Source organism: Aphelocoma coerulescens, chromosome 7 (assembly GCF_041296385.1).
Source record: "Aphelocoma coerulescens isolate FSJ_1873_10779 chromosome 7, UR_Acoe_1.0, whole genome shotgun sequence".
In the NCBI taxonomy this organism is placed as follows: domain Eukaryota; kingdom Metazoa; phylum Chordata; class Aves; order Passeriformes; family Corvidae; genus Aphelocoma; species Aphelocoma coerulescens.
The window spans coordinates 4230484-4251274 of record NC_091021.1 but is presented as its reverse complement, the minus strand read 5'-3'; positions in this window follow the sequence as shown (position 1 = coordinate 4251274).

The following is a 20791-nucleotide window of genomic DNA, read 5'->3' as shown; positions in this document are numbered from 1 at the left end:
CCTGCAATTTTGCCTCCTTTCTTATTACACCTGGAAAATCCTGTTAGCCCTACAGTGTACCTCTTTTAAGTGTTACAAAAGTGCTAAATGGATATGCAGTCTTAATAAACAATGTTCCTTTCATCTGGTTTTATGTATTTTAATGGCAGTTTGCAAGGACTGTTCCAACAACACATGAGCAAAGCATCTAAACATGTCTGTGATTTTGTGTAGCTTCTGCAGCTGGTTTCCTGTAGAGGCTGGATGTTATACCGGATAATATTAATTGTGTTCTTTTGCTTTTGAGACTGGCCATGATTTTGTAAAATCACACCTGTGTGAAATGAAGTCTCTCTGCTAAGGCTATGAAGGCTGGAGCAATGAGGAAAGAAAAGATATTTATGCTTGTACTTTCTCCACAGAGCTGGAAATCACCTTGTGGCTTTTCTGAGTGCAAAGCTCTTACAAGTGGCTTTTTGGGGCCAAAGGCAAGTCTGAAGGACAAGGACTCAGCAGCCCCGCTGGCCACTCCATGAGCTGGTAACTCCAAGGAGAGCTTTCCCAGAGCAAAACTTTCCACTGTCCCTAGTTTGGGATACCTGGGGACACTTTGTCCTGAGTTGTTTTGCTCTGTGCCTTCTGCAGGACAAGCATAGGTGAGGCTCTGGTTTGTCAAAACTCCACATCTATCAGGATATACGGTCTCAGCCAGTCTTTTTGGAGGGGTAAATATTTTTTATGTCCAGCTGGATAACTCTTTTAGCTGCTTTTTGAAAACCTGGAAACCTACAGATAATGCTAAATATATTAGTTACACATACAGCCAGTTTATTTCCAAGTTGTCTGATCTGGCTATGATCATTTGGGTAACTGCTCTGTGATGTGTACCTGAAGAGTCCTAGAAAATCTTTTATTGGCAAATAAGACATAATTCTAACCTTCAGTAATTGTGAAAAATGGAGAAAAAATATGTGTCTTTCTGGGGTTTTACATTGGTTCCCTTTTTATTAGCTTGGTAAAGCAATTTTCAAAATTACATTTGAGGGCTTTTAAATGACCACAGTCTCTGGACATATCATTATCTTCAGACTATTCAATACATTTGTACTGTATTTTCTGCACAGCATACATTTTAGCTCTCTTTTCTTCTTCGTGAGAGAAATATTGATTTATCTAATGAAAGTTAATTAATTTAGGGGGGGAAATCATCATCCACATGGACATTGAAATACATCTGATCTTCCCCTGATGTTGATCCACATGGTAGGGCACAGTCACAAATGCACTATAGTGAAATGCATTTGGTGCCCAGTCCACTCAGCTGTGTTCTTCCACGAGTTTCAGACAGGATTTTAGCAAATATCTTGAGAAGGAAGGAGTTAAAAACCAACTTTCTTACGCAGTTCCTTTGCCGACTGAAGTAATGATGTGCTGAGCTGCCAGTGCCTGATCCAAGGTGAGAGATCAGATACATTCCACACATTGCACCCACTCAAACCCACCTTGGGGTGGTCTGGCATCTTGCAGGTCTAGGCTGCTGGTTTGAGGTTATTCTTTGGGATGCTGTGCCTTCTAGTGGTTTGGGGTGGAAAGGATGCTGGCAGGAAGGCTAGAAGAGGCTGAAAGCTTGATTTTGCCTACACAAGCTTGATGTTGAAGTATAAAACACAGTAGGTGCAGGCAGATGGCTGAACTGAAGAAAGCAACAAGGTGTTATTAATCTGAATAATTGTAAATTCAAAGTACAGATAGAAATTTAGACTTGTGTCTATATTTATATATATATTTAATATACATATGTATTTATTTTGTATGTGTAGTCTCAAATTTGTGTCCAGCTTGAAGCTCACAAATAGCCAAAAAGTTTCTAATTCCTCACTCCCTGGACTTCAAGGCTACACAGGTACCTCAGCTGTAACAAAGTTCTGGGAAAGGATATTCTTTCATTTTGTGTGTGTAGTTTCCTTTTTTTTTTCTTTTGGTAAGTATTAGTGTTTATTCTGTTTTTCCTCTTTGAGGGGGGAAATTTATTCTCATGGAGAGTTGAGACTTGACACACTGCAATAAACAGCCTGTGGGTTAGCGATATATTTAGACAATTTTGAAAATTTTTCATGCCACTTGTAATTTGGAATTGTGTTCTCGATTGTGTGGGGTTAGCAGAGAGCAGAAAGAAGTGCTCAATGCACACCAGGTGACCACATTCAAATTGCCACAGTGACAATAGACATCAAAACATTTTCAAATGCAGTGTTTTGATGCTTATATTAAGGTGACCTAAACCCAAGCCTCATGTTCAGCCGCTGTAACCAGCGCCGCCAGGGCTTTTCCCTGGGCAGCCACTCCTTCTACTGCCTGGGGTTGTTGTGACCCAAGTCCAGGACCTGCCATTTGGCCTTTTTGAACATCATACTGCTGCTCTTGGCCCATTGATCCAGCCTAAAATGAAGTTAAAAAAAAACCCACCAAAAAAAACACAGAAAAAGCAGCCTAAGGAGACTATCTCTGTGATAAATTTAATTTTACTCTCTGAATCCAAATGGGATTTTCTTTACTGTGACCTCTGGAGCACACTACAAAATGGAGATAAATTTTCTCTTCTAAAAGGCCTAATATGGTCCTCATTTGTGTCCAGAAAAGCTCTTCTACAGCTGTCACAATCCTGTGGAAACATTGTCACAGGTGACTCAGATATTTGGTGTTTTGGTCGTGTGCAGAGGGTTTTCATTCTTCTGACTCCAAACCAGCACCGTGAGTGCCCCATGTTCCTCTACTGAAGTATGGCTTAGAAATGTAAGACAGAACTATTTTCATTCCCTTAGTGAAATTTCTTTAAAGTGTCTTTCTCCAAATGGCTCCAGCTAACTTTCCCGAAACAATTAAAATAGAAAGAAAGCTAGCAAAAATTTTGAACCACAAAGGCTAAGGAACATGAAAAAACCCTCATCTGCCTATGCAAAGAAACCTTGAAACAATGCATAAAATCAGTTCATGAGAATATGTACAGACACTGTGCAGTAGTAATTAATTTGAATCACTAGTGTGATGAAAATAGCAATTGTGTTAATGAATATGGAAAGAAACACATCTTTAATGCGGACTTCTAATGTCTGACTTGGGAACTTTTTCTAAAAAGATTATATTTGTGCATTATCTGCCCGACACCATCCTCCATTTTCCTCTCTTCTGGCTTCTTTGGTAAATCACGGCATTAAATGATTGGAACAACTTCTGTCTGTCCCATAGAGCAAAGCTGAATACTAGAGGTGTTCAGCATCACCAGCACCCCACAAACCTGCCTAAGGGTATTAGAGCATCTCTCCTACTACACTCACATTGTATCAGCTGCTAATGCAAAATACGGACTTTGAAGAATGGTCCCTATCTGTGGTATCACCATTGGCGTTAGCACCCAAGTCTATTCCTGTTCAGATATTCTTATATTCCGGGTTTTGTGGTGGCCGGTCAGTTTGAGGTACAACAGACACAGAGAGTTTTCGGGTAAGACAGTCCTTAGTACCAGAGACTTCTGTCTAGGTTAGGGTGAGAAGAGAAGCCTCTCCCAGAATGCTTTGTTTGGTTATGGTAATGTACCCCAGTTCCACATTTCTGGTTGGCCGTTGGCCACTCCACGCTGTTGCTACCTTATATGTTTCATGTCCTAGAAAGTTCTCCACTCCAGGTTCCTCCAATGGAAGTGCCCCTCGCCACTCCCCTAGAACTTCCCCACTGGTTCCCATTCCCTAGTCCCGCCTTTGTACTGGCTCTGTGCCCTCAGATCATTGGTCCCTGGCACTCGCTCCACTCCTGTACTTAAACTCGCCCCACTCCTGTACTTAAACCTGGACTCTGCGTTGTTTCTCTGTCTTTGCCCCTGGACTTCATCACAGTGGGGAAGCAATAAGCTGCTCCTGTGGAACTCTATGCAAAGACCCTTCCTGCCTCTTTGCTGTCAACCCATCTTACTGGAGCTATCCATGTGTTTGTGTGTGCACGTGTGTGTGAGTGTGTGGCTGATCCTGCCCAGCGGCTTCGCTAAGGAGACGCTTTTGGAAGATCGCAGCACCTCACGCTCCGGCACAGAGCCTGTGGAGCCCAGGATAGCGATAGGGCTTTACCTCTGGCTCCATTGAGACGAGGCTTGAGCTTGTGTTTGTGGAGGCTTGTTTTTCATATGGTTTCCAGTGTGTCATTTTAAAAGTGTTTTTTTCCTCCCTCCACTTCTATGATCTTAAAATGGCCAGACAGATTAAAATTTGGGCACACAAAAATATATGGCCTTCAAAATTCATCTCTTAGGAAATATGGCTTAGTGCTGGACATGGAGGAGTCAGGCAAATTGTAAATCACATACAATTGCTCACCTCATTCCCCAGCATGTTCCCTGCACAGATCCAGAGTCCTCTTACTGTGAGTAAGAGGCAGAGAAAGAAAGAGAAACGAATAAAGATTTGCTCCTGTCCCTTCTAATGCTGCATGTTGCCTCCAGAAAATACTTATTTATCAAGAGCTAAAAGGACAAAGGGGGTTATTTTCCTCTCTGGAAAAGAGTGGGCCTATTTTACTTGCAGAAGACCAGCTGATAAATACCACAATGTGTTTCTAGCTGTATGGCACATTGCATTATTCCTATCATGCGTATGAGGCAGGAGAATGCTGCTCCTACTCTCTGCACAGCAGGAGTTCCCTCCAGTGACTGTTAGGAGTAATTAAAACAGCTTCTCCACAATCAAAAACACATGGTAATACCTAATTAGAAGAACTTCTGCAACAGAGAGAATAAAGGGCCTGATGGTTCTCATCTCCCCGTGACAAAGGCGTTACCCTGGGACAGACTTTAATCTGGCACAGGTAACTCTTCATTTCAAATCTCCTGAAGGAAGTGTTCAATTCTCCAGCAGTGTTTTCAGTGTGGGAAGCAGCTTCATGCCTTCAGTTGGAACTCTCTTGTAGCAGAGGAAGGGCTTTGGGTGGGTGTGATGGTCCACATCCCTTTTCTCTATATGTCCATCAGCCAGGAGCCAGCAAATCCAGCATATCCAGAGCATCCTGGCTGCCTGCAATGCACACTTTCCTCTAACTCTTAAAAAATGTAGCACACTCCTAAAACTTCCCGTGCTAATTGCTGACACAACCAGAATTATGTAGTCATAAAGAGAGAATTTTACTGTTGCATGGGGAATTATTTAGAGTAGAGAAGTATGTGAATACCAAATTCTCAGAGTGATTTTTGTGTGAATTTCACATTTAACTTATGGTAACTACCTTGATAAAAGCCCTGAGAGAATAATTCTATCTTGTAACTTTTTCATGATTGCTATTGTATGGGTTATCAATCTTACACTTTACATTTAGATATGCTAAATAGGGCTTTTCTTCCATTAATAATGAGAAAATTTTCCCTTTTTTGTGTACTTTTCAGAATTAAAATTAGTATTAATATTATTTGGGTATCTGTTTGGACAGGGAATTTCAGTGATGGGAGAAAGAAAGTTAATTTCATTTTTAGATGAATATTACTGGGTGGAGAAGAGCCACACAAAGGAGAATTTATGAGATGACTCTTCTCTCTAGCAGATTCATGAGTGCTCTGCAATGAGTAAAATTCTTTTCTTTTTGCAGAAAATAGTTATGGAAGCTCCTCCATGCCTTAAAAGTAACAGCCTTATTTTGTAAAACTCTATAATGTAGGCTGCCAGTGTAAGCATGTTTTTGTAAACTCTCAGAGCCGGGGGGTGAATGGTGCTGGCAGCACTTTGCAGCCCCCATATGGAAGCTGCAGTTCTGCAATTTTCCTTCAATTTTGAGCCTTTTCTGGTCCCACACTACTGCACAAGCCTGATGGTCTTTTTCCTCCAACACAAACCCTGCAGCAAGCACAAACATGTTTGCAGATATAACGCAGGTGAATTATTTCTAAGGGCCAACTTTATCTTTAAAAGGCTAATCTCACTGGGAGATTCTTGTATGGTCCACAGAGAGAAGCTCTTCCCCAGGGGGAGTGGATTTTTGGGATAGGAGTTACTGTGTTAATCCAGGGCAAGAGCCTCTGCTGTCCTCCTGAACCCTCTGACAGGTCTTATCCTGGCTATCACGGAAGTAGAAACCAGATTTTTACCATAGCTGAAGGATGCCATTCTTTTCTGTCTCACTTTTCTTCTTTCAGGTTATTCAGATTCTTTCAGTGTTTTCCACTGAAATTTTGTTTTCTGGACCTCTGATTCTGTTCAGTGCTCCAATCTCAACTCTTCCCTCATGGCATCTGATTTTCTGGAAATGGAGAGCCGGAATGTCATGCCTCACCAGGGCCTTTTTTCCGCTGAAGAGAGCAGAGGGTAGTTTCCTCTACCCCACAGGCACAACAAGCCCTGGGTCCTGTTAAAGAGCATTTGGTGGTTGTGGCTAGAGCGCTCATTTGTAAAATTGTTCTCAGTTCCAGGTCTGTTCTCAGTTGGCATCACCTGCAGACTTAATCAGTATGCTCTCTGTTTTATCAACTGGATCATTAGTGGAAGTATTGAAGAATGCTGGGCCCAGGGCAGCTCCTGGTGGAACACACAGGTCCATACTGTTATTTTGATGCTGAAACATTGATAACTCGTTTCCAAGTGCTGCTTTCCAACCACTTTTGCATTCCTCTTGCACTGTGAAATCCCCATGCTTCTTTCATTCCATCAAAACATGAGAATGCTACAAAAAAAAAAAAAAAAAAAATCAAGTTATGTGACTTCTGCTGTTGTTCTTCGACTTACAAAACCTATTGATTTACCAAAATATGAATATCGACCTAATATCAATATCCAACTGAGACAGACAAAACTCTCTAACAGTTTAGAGTTAAAAAGTGTATGTTTTATTTGGCGCCAGGCACTGCGTGGGATAGCTCCCTAAGGCGCAGGGCCCTGATACAAGCAAATACGATGCCTTTTATTTCCAAAAATTATGAATATCCAAAATACAAATGCATATTCATAACATTAACACCTCCCATTCTCTGCTTCATATGGAAATCAGCTTAAATGTCATTAAGCATGTGTAGTGTGTGTCCTGAATTGAGTCGGTGGTCTTGAATTGGGTCAGTGGTCTTAAAAAGGATGAAGTAACTCATCTTCCTCATTTTGACCTTTTTGCTTCTCTGAACTTTAACAATCCTAATTACTTCAGTGACCTGCAAGTTTCTTCTTGCATGACTTTTGAATGGGTTCCCACCAAGGGAGGAAATTGGTAATTGTCCTTGTTCCCTACACCAACTTATCAATGTTTCTATTCCTCGTTCTAAGCACAGCGAAGCAAACATATAAATGACAGATCATCAGTTATTTGGTAATCAGTTACTAACAGCTTAAAACCCGTTTCAGGTCCAGCTCTCCTAGCTATTTTAATTAACTCCCACTGGGCCCAAGTTCTTTTTTATTCCAACTAATCTCAACACAGCTAGCCTGTAACTAAAATCTTTATGTTTCTTCTAAATCTATGTTTCACTATCACCCTGTCTCAGGAAGAAAGTATTTTGGCTTGACACTATTTGTTCTTGAGAAACCCATGGTGGCTTCTACTCAAGTCCTGCTTTCTCCTAGGCGCATGCATGCAATGTGTTCCGCTATTTCTTTGTTGGAGCTTAGGATTTTTCCTTTGTTATCTTTTCTTTCTCTCAGGGAATTCTCTCCCATTTGTTGCCTAAGAGATGGGAATGACCAATACTTAAGAGACAAAGGATGTGTCTGGGAGGAGGGGGAAGGGTGCAGCTGGTTGCACTCTCTTAGCTTGGGGACTTTCTCTTGGGAAGGGCAGAGATACCTCGAGATTTTGGCCAGGGGGTCAGGGGCTGGGCTTGGCTCCGGGATCTCTCTCAGATCAGAGTGGAACGGTTGAGATGCTGCTGCCTCAGGAAGAGTTCACTGTCACCATGGAGTCCAGCCCAGCCCAGCACTGCTTCTTCTTTACTGTGGGTGAGCCTCTGCTCATAAGAGCAGCCAGTGAACTGGCACCTTAGTAACACCCGATCACACTGGAAAGGACCCTCACCATCTACTTGGGTGCTTCAGGGGAAAACCCCGGACCCCTCCCGCCTCCAAGGGAGTCTCTCCTGGCTATTTGCAGGAGCCCGGCTGCTGCTGCTCAGCCCCGCTGTATTCTGCCGCTGCTTCGGGTTTTTCACTACACTTCACCCCGATACTCCGTGTCTGCCCAAACCCCGCAGTTCCTGCTAAGGCTGCGCAGTTCCTGCCACATTTTGTTTGCCACCCCGGGGTGTGCCCACCTCTGCCATTCTAGCCATTCCTCCAAGGTTCCCGCTACAGCCCATTCTGGCATCCTGAGGGGCACCGAGATTGGCTGCCCCTGTGGGTTTGTAAAGGAAGCCCCTTTTCCATCCCTCCCGCTGGCTCACCCGCCATCACCCACATGATGAGAGAGAGGCAAGAGAGAGGCGCTCGCGCCACAGCGCCCCCTGCAGGCGCGGGGGAACAACTGCACCCCCCCTGCCCGGCCGGGAGCCACCAGCGCCCCCACCGGCAGTGACCAGAACTGCACCCAAGGGGAAGGTGCCTGACAGCTGAGAGAGGCTGGCAATGGGTTTGTGGGTTTGTTTGTTGACACTGCCGTTGTGGTTGTTTGTCTGCCTTGTTATACGTACGTACATACATACATACATACATACACACACATATATACTTATATACATATACATACATACATGTATATACACACACACATACTAGTAAAGAACTGTTATTCCTTTCCCCATACTTTTCCTGAAAGCCCTGTAATTTCAAAGTTACAAAAATTTGGAGGGAAGGGGGTCACACTTTCTATTCCAAGGGAGGTCCCAGCCTTCCTTGGCAGACACCTGTCTTTAAAACCAAGACATTGTTCCACTTTGTTGGTTTTTTTTCCCCATGATTTCACTTTGTTTCTGTTTCATTTTTCCTTTCAAAGAAGGAGCCAAACCCAAGCATATGCAGACGTGGGCAGTGATATCACCCATTCCACATGTGACTGCTCTTTCAGGTAGAGGCAGAGATGCTTCTGTGTGTGGAGCAGAGGCAGAAAGAAGTTCTCTCCATTAGTGCAGGGTGACAAATGTTGGTGACCAAAGGCTCTTTGCAGAAGATTTGCAGATAGCCTGTCCCAGTTCACACAATTCTCATTATTCTTTTGGGAGATTTTTTTGCACTCACATTGTTCGTCTAGGACTTCTGCCCTGCTCAAGAGCTCAGAACAGACCCTGATTTTTAAGGGTGGTTAGTTTCAGGTGTAAACTTTACAGGCAGTTACAAAATGAAAGTTCTCTGTTACAGAAAATGGTGTTTTCTCTCTTTTCCTCAATTCCCTCTCCTGTAAATGAGGTCAGGAATGTTACGAATCCAACATCATTAATGGTTGCAAAGTGTTTTGAGATCCCTGAATGGAAGGACTTATATAAGTGGGAAAGTCTTATTAGGATAATTATAATTGCCAACTGTACTGGCACAAAATAGATCACTTAATGAGTTATTTGGCTTTTCCTTTCTCTGCATCTCTCCTTCTCAGCTCCCCTAAGCCACATAAATAGACTAATTTTTAATTGGCAACTTTAATTTCTAGCAACTGGATTTCTCTCTGAAATTCAAACTCAGCAGCCAACATTTAGAAAATGCACGTTGGTTTCGGATCAGTTGAAATTTGCAGGGCCACAGTAAAGAGGAAAGTCTCTGTGCTCTTTAAACTAGAGAAGCACATGCTGAACCTGCCTTTTGAATTCCGAGACTTGTCTCAGCATTACCTTGGTCTGCTCACCATTCGTGGGTGCATTTGACCAATCTGTTGAAGGTGAATTGGGAACTTAGGCTGCTGAGTGACAGGACAGAGCTAATGGTCTCTGCGGGAAAAAGAAATACCCTTTGTACTTTGATCTCCCATTACACTTGTGTTGGTTTGAATGTGTGGTCGTCTGGAACTGATGAAAGATGGGATGATAAGACCAGCTCTTGCTGTTTTATTAGGACCTAAAATACTACTGATAATCAGGCAACTTCCTCCCCATGAAACTTTTTCTCTCAGCTGCTATATAAAAGTGGATGAAGAAAAATATTAATAGTTAAGAAATTATGATCTCCTTGTAGGTATTATTACCTTACAGGCAGTAATATCAATGCTTAAACCAGTAGGGATTTATTTCTTGTTGAGCGCTGAACATTGGATCTCATATGAAATGTGGACCCATCTGGAAATGGCAAGGATGTTGACTGCTGTACAGAATGTATGCCCTTTCTATCCTTTCTTACTTCTGGTGTGTTAGAAGTGTCCTTAAACTCCTCCACTTCTTGTCCTTAGAAGTGATCCCAGAGCTTGTTTGCCCATGCATGAAAACACATTGCATATAATTGCCATAATAAGGGCACAGTACATTATTATCATTCCTGCTATACAATATTTAGCTGAAACTCATACCTATAGATCTGTCCATTTCTGTTAGAAGTTTTTCACATATACAAGTCCCAGTCTGTATTTTCTGCTCCATCAGTATTTTTCTCTGCTACTAAACCAAACTACTCAGGGAGCAACAAAACAAAAGCACAGTTACTATTCTGTTTAACTTTCCCAAGTAGCTGAGATTTTCTTGCTCTTTTCTTTAGGATGTAATCTTTACCTCAGCAGACTCAACCAATTTTAAAACGTGGGGGAGGTAGATGTGTGAATCCTGAATTGTGCCTCAGGCTCCTTCTGAGGTAGCAAAATGGGCTGAGTTCTGCCTCTTGCCCTCCTCCCATGCTTTTCACTTGCTTCACCTTACATTGTAGAGCTGCTGTCAGGTTTTTTCCTTGGACAAGTTAAAAATTTGCATCTTATTGCCATCCTTACTAAAGATAATGCTGATGTTTACAACCCCTGGAAGCCCTTAGATAAATGTACTGTGTCCATATTGCCTGCCTTGAATCCAAAATGTTCCAGCAGGAATCACACCCTGTACAAGACTATCAGCTCCAGCAGAGACCTATTGCATGTCTAATTAGCTCTGTATCTCTGTGTGTAAATGTCTGTGTGCACGTGTCAAAAAAGCACTTGACATGGAAACCCCAGAATATAACTGGGTTTCTGAGGGAATTCTGCCTCATCTCTGCTCTCTGTTCAGCCTCAGACTTCTCACCTTGTGCTTAGTACTCAAAATAATGTTTCTGGTGCTCTGGGGTTGGAACATAGTCAGAGTTGAGCTAGTCAGGGTGCAGTTCTGGGGTCTGGGTACAGGGTGCATTTTGGGTACAGCTCTGGGGTCTCTTGCTTTGTGTGTTTCCGCAGTTCTTGTGACACCTTTTTTTTTTAAAGGCCTTTCCCTTCAGTCAGAACAGAAATTGTTAATATTGAAGATTCGTTACAGTTTCTAAAATCAAAGGGAATAAAGTAGAATGGCCAGCAGTGGCACTGTAACCAGTGCCATCAGTGTCTGTGTTGAGCAAGTTTCCATTAAATGCTTCACTTCACACTGACAGCTCTGCAGCTGGGGACCCACGTGGCAGAGCAGATTGCTGTGGTTACAGGTTCAGGGCCGTTCCTGGGGCTCTGGGTGCAGTGACTGAGAACAAGGAGGGATTTATATAATTTGGGAACATTTTGTCTTTCCTTGCCATGGAATATTCCTATGTTCTTAAAATACCCCATAGTTCTTTCAGTGAGTACTGAATGCTTGGATTTCTGCTGGTCTGTGGAGGTGATGTGTTCTAGAATCCCCTCTCACCTCTTTCTCCCAGATTTTGTGACTTTCAGAGAAGGAGCTGGACCAGGACGGTGTGGTGGGTGACAGGTCCAGGCAGTCCCATCTGCTGCTGGCCAGAGACTGCCCAGAGCACCAGTGGGAAAAGCTGAGGACATATAGTGAATATATCAGTAAAGAAGAAAGAAGAGAAAAGGCATAATTTTCTGGCTCAGTGGGGACCTGGCAAACCCTAATAGCCCCTAAATGGAAAAAAAAAGATAAAAAGAAATTCTTAGCTAGTTCATTCCTGTGATTTGCAAACAAAACTTGTTTAGCTTTTCTTTCAAAAAGGCATCTCTTTATTTAAATATTGACCTACCAATTTAAAAGGAGAAGAGGTTTAGAAAAAAGATCAATAATCTGAGATGAAGGATTTTGTTTTGGAATAAATGGAGCATTTACCAAAATTACATTTTGAGGGTTTTTGTCCTTCTTTTTATTGGCTGAAAGATATTTTTACTTGGACTGGAGTTAAGTGGGTTTTTTCAGCATTACAAACTGCTGCATCATTTCAGGGTGACACAAACAGGGGAGACTCAAATTATTGTTTATTAGCTATGGACAGTGAAGCTAAGAGAATTTTTTTATGCTGTTTTCCCATGCTTTATTAATTTTGGCTAATCCTTGCTTGCTGCTTGCTTGCATTGATCCTGTTTCTTTAAGTACCTCTTTAAATGCGAATCTGGCAGCATTTTGTTTGGTTGGTTTTTTTTCTTTGCTTATTTGTTCTTTTAAAATTGTTTCACCTGCAGAATGTTGAAGCTCTTAAGGTATCACCAAGGAGAAGGAAATGTGGATCAGGACTGGGCCAGGTGAGCCCAGTATAATGCTAGGACACTTAAGTGCCAAAATGCCGTTCAGGGCAATTTTATGCCAACCACTGGTGCCAGAAGCAATCCCTGCTATGGGCACCTTTAGTCCAGGTAAACATGCCCAGCTAAATAAGTAAAAGCAGCATACTAGACAGGTCTCAAGGTTGCAGTACCAGGAGATGGTAAGCTACTGGGGAGGATGGATCTGTCCTCAGTGTGGATCTGGCTGCAGGGACCCCAGTGTGTGCCTGGTCCATTGGGAGGGATGGGCACTGGGGAGGAGCTGCCAGGAGATCCTCGCTGCTCTCACGTGTTGCAAGAAGGAAAGCCAGAAGGCAGGATGCCATCTCATACAGTCAGCCTGCTGTTATCCTGATCTGGCATGACAAATTGGTGTTCCCAGAGTGGCAGCAGAGTAATCAGACTGTGACAAATGGTTTACTTAGAGCAATTTGTTTTCATTTTACTGAAAATTTCCGCAGTCTCAACAAAAGGTTCCCATCGCCTCACTCCCAACTGCCTCCCTCTTCCTTTAATGTCATTTGCATGGTGCTAAGAGAGGGACCTGTGCCCCAGAGGGCAGTGTGGCAGTTGGGAGATCATGTTTCCAGGGACCCTGGACTTTTTGCAGCTGGAAGCTGTTGCTGGAGGCAGTGTGCTTGTTGAGTGTGAAGTTAACCTCCATTAGCTGTAAGATTGTACCAATGCTTTTGCCTCATTTCTCGTATGTGAGCTGAGCTACCTCGCACCTTGGGCAGGTTGGTTCTTGGTGGATGAAGAGTGTGTGGGATCAGGGGTTCCCTGTGTCTGAAAAGGGTGAATGTCAGTCTGGCACCTTTCAGTTGCTAAACCCAAGCACAGCCAAGCACAGCCCTGTAGCAGTGATGTGTCTGGAAAAGGGGAGCAGTACCTACCTGAGGTGCCAGCCGCAATTGTCCTGTGGATGACAGGACAGCTGTACAGCCCCATCCTGGGTCCTGGCACAGCTGGATCCCTCTGCTTTAGCACATGCAAAAGTCAGAAAGCACAGAGAATAGGGAAAAACTGCTAAAAATTAAACCGTGCCCAAAACAGTCTAGGAATTTGAGAATATTCAGGTCCCTGCCATACCAGTGCCTGCAGCTGGCTCTGGGATGGTGTTGGGATTTTAGGAGTTCTCCTTCTGTTTTCTTTTTGTCTTAAAGAATTTTTCCCGTACATGTTGCCAGGGAGACAAATTACTGGATACTTAAGAAAAACAAAAAACCTGACCACAGAGGGAGGGGTGCATCTGGCTACTCTCTTTCACCTGGGGTTTTCTTGTGTAGGGTGGGGGGATGCCATGAGATTTGAACTGGGAAAAAGGGATTGGGTACAGCCCCTGACTAGCTGTATTTTCTCTCGGCGTTTGGAGGGAGAGGAGGGTGGCCGTTGTTGTCGAGGGATTTCGTCAGCGCTGCAGGCTTCTGCTTTTGGCTGCCCTCCTTCTACCATGAGTAGAGCTTGCTCACTGGAGCAGCTGTTGCACTGGGACCCTATTTAACACCCCACCTTACTAAAAGAGGGATCTTTTCGCCATCTGCTGGGGTACCTCAGGGAAAACCCCGGGATCCCAAGCCCGCCTTTCCCTGCCCCGCTGGGAGCCGGGCCGTGGCTGCCCTGCCCCCGCCGTTGCTTTGAGCCCTCGCTACTCTGTAGCCCCCACACCCCCTGCCTGCCCAGACCTCCGGGAGTTCCCACTGCACTCTGGAGTTTGATACATCTCGTCTACCACCCGGGATTTGTGCTCGTCCCTGCCGTTCCAGCCTGCTGTTCCAGCCTGCTAGTCCCGAGGGTCCGGCCAGACACCAGGATCGGCTGCCCAGGGGGTTTGTGAAGCTTCTTTGTTCCATCCCTTCCCGGGATCCCCGGGCACCAGTGCCGCGTGCTCCCCGAGCTCGCTCCGGAGCGCCCCCTGCAGCCGCGGGGGAACCATTGCACCTGCCCTGCTCACCGGGAGCCGCCAGCGCCCCTGCCGGCTGCGAGCGGAACTGCACCCGAGGGGAAAGGGCCTGACAGCCGAGAAGGCTGGGACTGGGTTTGAGATTGTTTGCTGTTACTGCCACAGTTATTGTTGTTTGTTTGACTGGTTATACACATATAGATATAATAGTAAAGAACTGTTATTCCTATTTCCCATATCTTTGCCTGAAAGCCCCTTGATTTCAAAACTATAATAATTTGGAGGGAAGGTGGTTGCATTTTTCATTCCAAGGGAGGCTCCTGCCTTCCTTGGCAGACACCTGTCTTTCAAAGCAAGACAGATGAGGAACCTCATGGCCTTTTCCTGCTCATGTGTCAGCTCAGTCTTGCCTGGGGCTTCTCAGTGCTGTGATGTCACTGCAAGGTTAACCCTTGGATGGTTTGACCAGCTTGGCTTTCATAGCAGAGATGAAAAATGGGTAAACTCTACACTGCCTGTTTAGCAGAATTTTCCCTGTCCTGTGGCAGAAAAGGAATTGCCATGAGACTGACCTAGGAGCCTGCTGAACTCAGGTTCCTCATCTTCTACTTACTCCAGTTGCTCTCATTTATAACAATTACCTATTTCTTTCAGGCACAATTCTTGCAGTTTCAGCAACCGGTGCTTTCCATGGACTGCAGGAAAGGGAGACCAATACCTTGTGTAAAATAAAAGGATAGTGGTAAGAGGGGACTGGAGCTGGGAGCTCTGTACTATGGGGAAGGGGACAGAAGGGCAGGGAATAGTCAGGCTGGTGGCAGGGCACTCTGGTGCCATGGCCTTTTGACATGGGTTGTTGAGATGGACATTCTTCAGAATCATGCCCCAGGACGGGCTTGGCAGCAAGACCTGGCCAGCAGGCCCATGCCATCCAGCTCTTCTTCAGTTCTGGCTTCTTTCCTCCTTGCCATTTTTCAAAAGTGCATCACTGCCCAGGGCAGAGTACCTGGGGCTCTGCAGGTGTGACATGTGCTACTGCATTCCTTTCAATCCACCTCAAAGTCAGGAAAATTTCATTTGAGGCCTTTTGCGGTGCAAGCCTTGCTTCTGAACATGTGGTGAGTCCACAGCAGTAGAGACAAAGTGATGGAGTCAAGGCTTTTCTCCATCCTGCTGCCTTGTGCTTGTTCCTTTTTTGTATCTGCAAGCAGCTGTATAAGGATGACTTCAGTACAGGCTAATGGGATGAAATGCTCAGGCCACTCTTATATGGGAGTTGGACATGACAGTCCATAAGACTCCTTTGGCTCCCAGGCCTGCAGCCTCAAGGACTTGATTTGCCAAGCTGTTGCATCAGTGCTGGTGCTGCATCAGTTGCGCTGCTGCTGCTTCTTGTGTCCTTGTGCTACTACAAAAATACTCCATAGTGTGATGCAATTTACTGCTGTGTTCCCCCTCCAGGCACTAGAGACATCCATCATGGTCTGGGGGGCAGCCAGGACAGCCCTCCTCCTGCACTTTGTCACAGTGGCAGCTGGGTCTGAAAAGAGTGCAGTGCCACTTAGAGAGCCTGGCAGTGTAATAGCTTTCCTTAAATTAAATTCCTACTCTTTTGGCAACTTGGCTCTGCAGAAGCCCCTGGAAATAGCACAGTGGTGTGTGACTACATGGTGCCCACTGGAACATGTCCCTGGCCTTGGCTGGAATGAGCTTTCTGGTATGTGCTCATACAACAAAATGACTTAAGCAAGAGCATTATCACAACATGGTTTTCATAATGTATTAGCAAACATTATAAAGCAATGGAAAATTGCTTGCACTAATCGGACATCCATAAATAGACTCAAGTCATAGGTTTGACTGTCCATTGAAGTGAATAATTTATCAGCTGATTAAATCTGATCATTTTGTACAGCGTGCCAGTAGTTTTCCAGTGCATGTTTTTACTGTCCATATATCTCCATTAGATTGATGGATTTGGGTGGTTCAGAATGGTAGTAGTCAGGGAAATGCCATTTGTAAGCAAATAAAGCTGGATTTATAGCATCTGGGCCCCATTCTCAGATCTCTAACACCAAAATGGTTACATATTTAAATAAAAGCTTCTCTGTGTCCCACAGATGATTTCTTAAGAGCTAAGGAGAAATTAAAAAACAAACTCCAAACCTTCAATCGCCAGATAACACCTTGCAGCCATTGCAGGTAGGGCAGGAAAGATACCCAGAGCCTCCTCATTGCCCTCTGGGCTGCTCAGGGGGAGCAGAGGGACGTGATGGCCCGCGGGGCAGACTACAGCATGCAGTGTTTCTGTCCTACTGTGCTGGGAAGTAAGTCCCAGTGCTGAACACCCTTCAGATCCATCTGTTCATCCCCCCATCCTCCATCCATGCCTTGTGTCCTGTCCCTGCTCCCATCCACACTGGCATGTTGTCTGCACCCACATGGGGATGTTCACCTCGTCCTGTGCCACACATACCCAAAGTCCCAAGCACCTTTGGAGCCTCGTGCAGGATCCTGGTGTGGTTCCTGTGCCTGTGGCAGGCAGCCTGGGCCTGGCATTGCCCCCTGGCCAGGCTGGTGCCAGAACTGGGCCACTGCAGTGCCAGCAAAAGGAGGTGGATTCCACACACCTCCAATAGGAACAGCTCACATTTGTGGAAAGGAGAGGGCGGTCAAGTCTGAAAGGGTGATGAGGAAGCTGAATTGCTCTTCCCTCTGCAAACAGTTTAGGTGTGCAGAAATCCAAATACAGATAGGTTTTTTTGGCTGCTTCTTTTGTTCTAAGGGAATGTGGCACCAAGCTGTCGAACCAGGGAGCATTCAGTGCTTGGTGTGATATCCCAGTTCTGGTCTCCTTTGAGAACTGCACCAGTGAAAATTGTGCTGGCTTATCTAGGAGGATATGTGGCATCAGACAATTTGCAGGGTTGCTTAGCTGTAATTTAAAAGAATTAAAATGAAAAGCAGCAGGAGGCTGAAGGAGCTGGCAAGGGAGCATTTGTCGGGCTAGCTGTGTGTGAAGCAGGGATAATAACTGTTGCCTTTTCCCTTCAGATTTGTAGCTTAGATCTCCCTCTGATTCCCAGAGGCCTTCAGTTCAGTTTCTAAGGAAGAAGGAGAAATGAGAGCAAAAGCACAGATTTTCAGTAATGGATCAATACTTAAGGCAGATAGACATGCAAGTATGGAATAATTATAAAAAAATTAGTACATCTATCAGCATATGGAACTAAGCATATGAAATATAAGCCTTTAGCAAGTCAATAGAGTAAGTGCTGCTATTGTTACTTTGTACTGGAAACGTTTCCTGTGTCTGTCTCAGAGTGGTTGCAGGTTAAAACCAATTTTAACAGATTTAATTCATCCATCCATTTAATAGAGAATAAAAAGCATTTTTTTCTCTATTATATTTCTGCAAAACTTCATCCCAGCCTGGACTGGCACAGAACACTGAAGTCTGGAGAGTACCTAGGAAGACATAGTGGGTTTTTGAAAGGAGAGGGTATCTACATATACCAGAAACACAATTATATTTTTTTTTACTCGTTGGCAGTGTTGCTTGTTATTTAAAAACTGAAGCAGTTTCTCTAGTCATTTCCTTCTGTCACTGTTTAGACCAGGCTGGGCTAAGCATGGTCTGCGAGTGAGGGATGTGGCCAAATAGGAAGAATGGCCAAAATTTTGGATCTGGAAGAGCTTTCTGATGCTCACCTTTCTTGAGCAGAGCTGCTGCCTTCAGTAGGACTAGCTTTTGTCCAAGCTGCTGTGTAATTAGCACCACTGGCAACATTATCCTCCTCAGCCAAAACCAGTTTTGTGGCTCTAGGCTGGCAAGCTGGGAGGTGCAGGGTTGTTGTTTGGAGGCTGGAGCTGTGTTGTGCCACTCTTAAAAGACGAATTAGCTCAATTCTTGGATCAGGTCTTCTGGGAATGGACAGAAGTACTGTGCTACCACAGTTTCTGCTCTGGCTTCTTTGGCTTTTTGCATCATTAAATCAGCCTTGAGGATGCTCCCTGGGTTTTGTTGTTTATGCAACATTGCAATTTGTCTTTCCTACTTGAAGGGTCAAATGTTTGGCAAAGCTGCTAACTGTTCATCAGTTAGTGAGGATCTAGTTAGTGATAAGCAGCTGATGTTCAGGTATGTGGCCCAGCATGGCCCAATATTTTTTTGCTGTGTGCTTTTCTCTTTCAAGCCTGAACATGACCATGGATTTGCATGTGCCCCTTCTTCTACTAAGTGAAACAGTGGGATCAAGAACTTCTTAATCAACAATGTTTCATTGTCATCATTTTGAAAACAAAGTTTTGGTAGTGCCACAACACTTCCTGACACCGTTTTACACGGCACCATTTGCAGCTGGAAAGAGGGGAGTGATGTGAGGGAAAACACTAGCTTTTCCTTTTCTGCATCATGCCACCCAAAGAATATATTCCTTTTGAAACAAACTCAAGGAGAATATTGCAGGTCACTACAGATGTAGAGCACAAACCCTGAGACATTTAGCAAGGCCAAAATACCAGATTCTCAGCACTGAGACAGAGGAGGAAGGTGCAACTCAGCTTCCCTCCCCAGGCTCTCTGAGGGTTGTAGAAAGGTGGACCAGGGAATGGGGATATGGAAAAACATATCTTATCCCAGTTACACCCCAGTTGCCCTGACCTGAGAGCTGCAGCATACACTGATGTGTTTGTTCTAGGGACAAAAAGAAAACCTCCATTCTTAGAGGGCAGCAATGCTTTTTCCCAGTGCTCACCCACAGCAGGGCTCTGGCATATCCCTGACACAGTAAGGACTGGGAAGGGATACTGCTGTTTATCTTCATTCGTGACCTAAGGCTTAAACTGTTTTCCTCAGCCTTGTGTATTTGTCCAGTACGTAATCTACAGCCTGGTCCCTCCAGTGACCTGTTCATGCCACATTGGCTTTAGCACAGCACTGTCATCTTTTAACATTGCTCTAAGGCTCACAGCTGCATGAAACAGCACTGGGGGATCATAGGAAAGACTGATTTCCAAGAAGAGCTCTGGAGGTAACTCTGGAAATGATCAAGCCTTTAAGTTTGCTGTTTGTGCCTTTACCCACTGAGAGGTTTGAGTATTTCCAGCAGGAAAAAGCAGTGACTGGATATGAAATCAGGTCCTAAAGATTCATGAACAAACAAACCAGCAAATCCAGAGGAATGTGAATAGTGCTGGAAAATACAGACAGATACTTACCTTCAATCCCCCCAAAGTGGAGAGGACCTAGTGAGATTCTGTCTGAAAGAAAAACCCTTTATTTTTACTATTTTGCAACAAAACTGAAAGCAGACTACAGTTTGTCTGAAATGGGAAGCACGACAGAGTCAGTATTGCATTTTCCTTCTGGATGCAAGAAGATGACCTTCATAGCTCACTTGAGGCTCTGTCTCTGTAGAGTTATGGGCCATTCCCTTGTTAGTGGTAATAAGCTGCATTATATTCTTCTTCACACTGATGGTTTTTTCTACATAATGCCAGTGAACTTAAAAAAAAAGAAAGAAAGAATAAAGGTCAGTGAGTTTCAAAATGTGCTTTACTGAAAAGGATATAAAAGGGAAAGAGTTCATATCACTTCTCTGATGACATATGTTATATTAACAAGCCATTATGTTTTAAGTACTGTTTGTAAGTGTTGTGCACACATAGTTTGGGATAGTATTACAGTGTCCACAAGGGTACCAGGTGTTCAGAATGCAGAATGGACTAGGACAAAAATCAAGGGGAGGCACAGAGAGGGTGTCTCCTTTACTATTGAGGAGCTTTACCTAGGTCATTTGAATCTGAATCAAATTCAGATACTTCCCAGCATCTGAAGCTCTCCCAGATTTTTAGCTCCACATTTGGATAACCTGACCTGAATAACAGAGACAGGACAGTGTATTAGTGCAAGCCCAAAACCCTGTTGAAGTTGATGCTGTGCCTTTAAATAACTATCAGAAACCCCCTTATCTCCCCTCTGCACTTCTGACCTGACAAGCCTGTAATTAGCACAGATTTTTCACATCCATGGCTAGATTGGAAATTTGGAAGCACTTAATGAAGAAGGTCAGTCACCTTGACCAGGCTGAAGTTGCAGTTAGAGGACGTTTGCTTGCATATCCATGAATATTAACACAGAAATGCAAACACTCCGCTGATGGTTGCTAGGATAGGACCCTGCATTCCATGTGACTTCAGCCTCGAGAGCTTTCTCCTGTTTGGGGGCATTTCCTTCTAAACTTCCTAAGGCAGGGTTTGCACATTAGGACATGACTCCAGGTCCAGACTAACTAGAAATCCAGATTACCTGCCTCCCATATGATCTGATCCGAAGACCAGGACCAA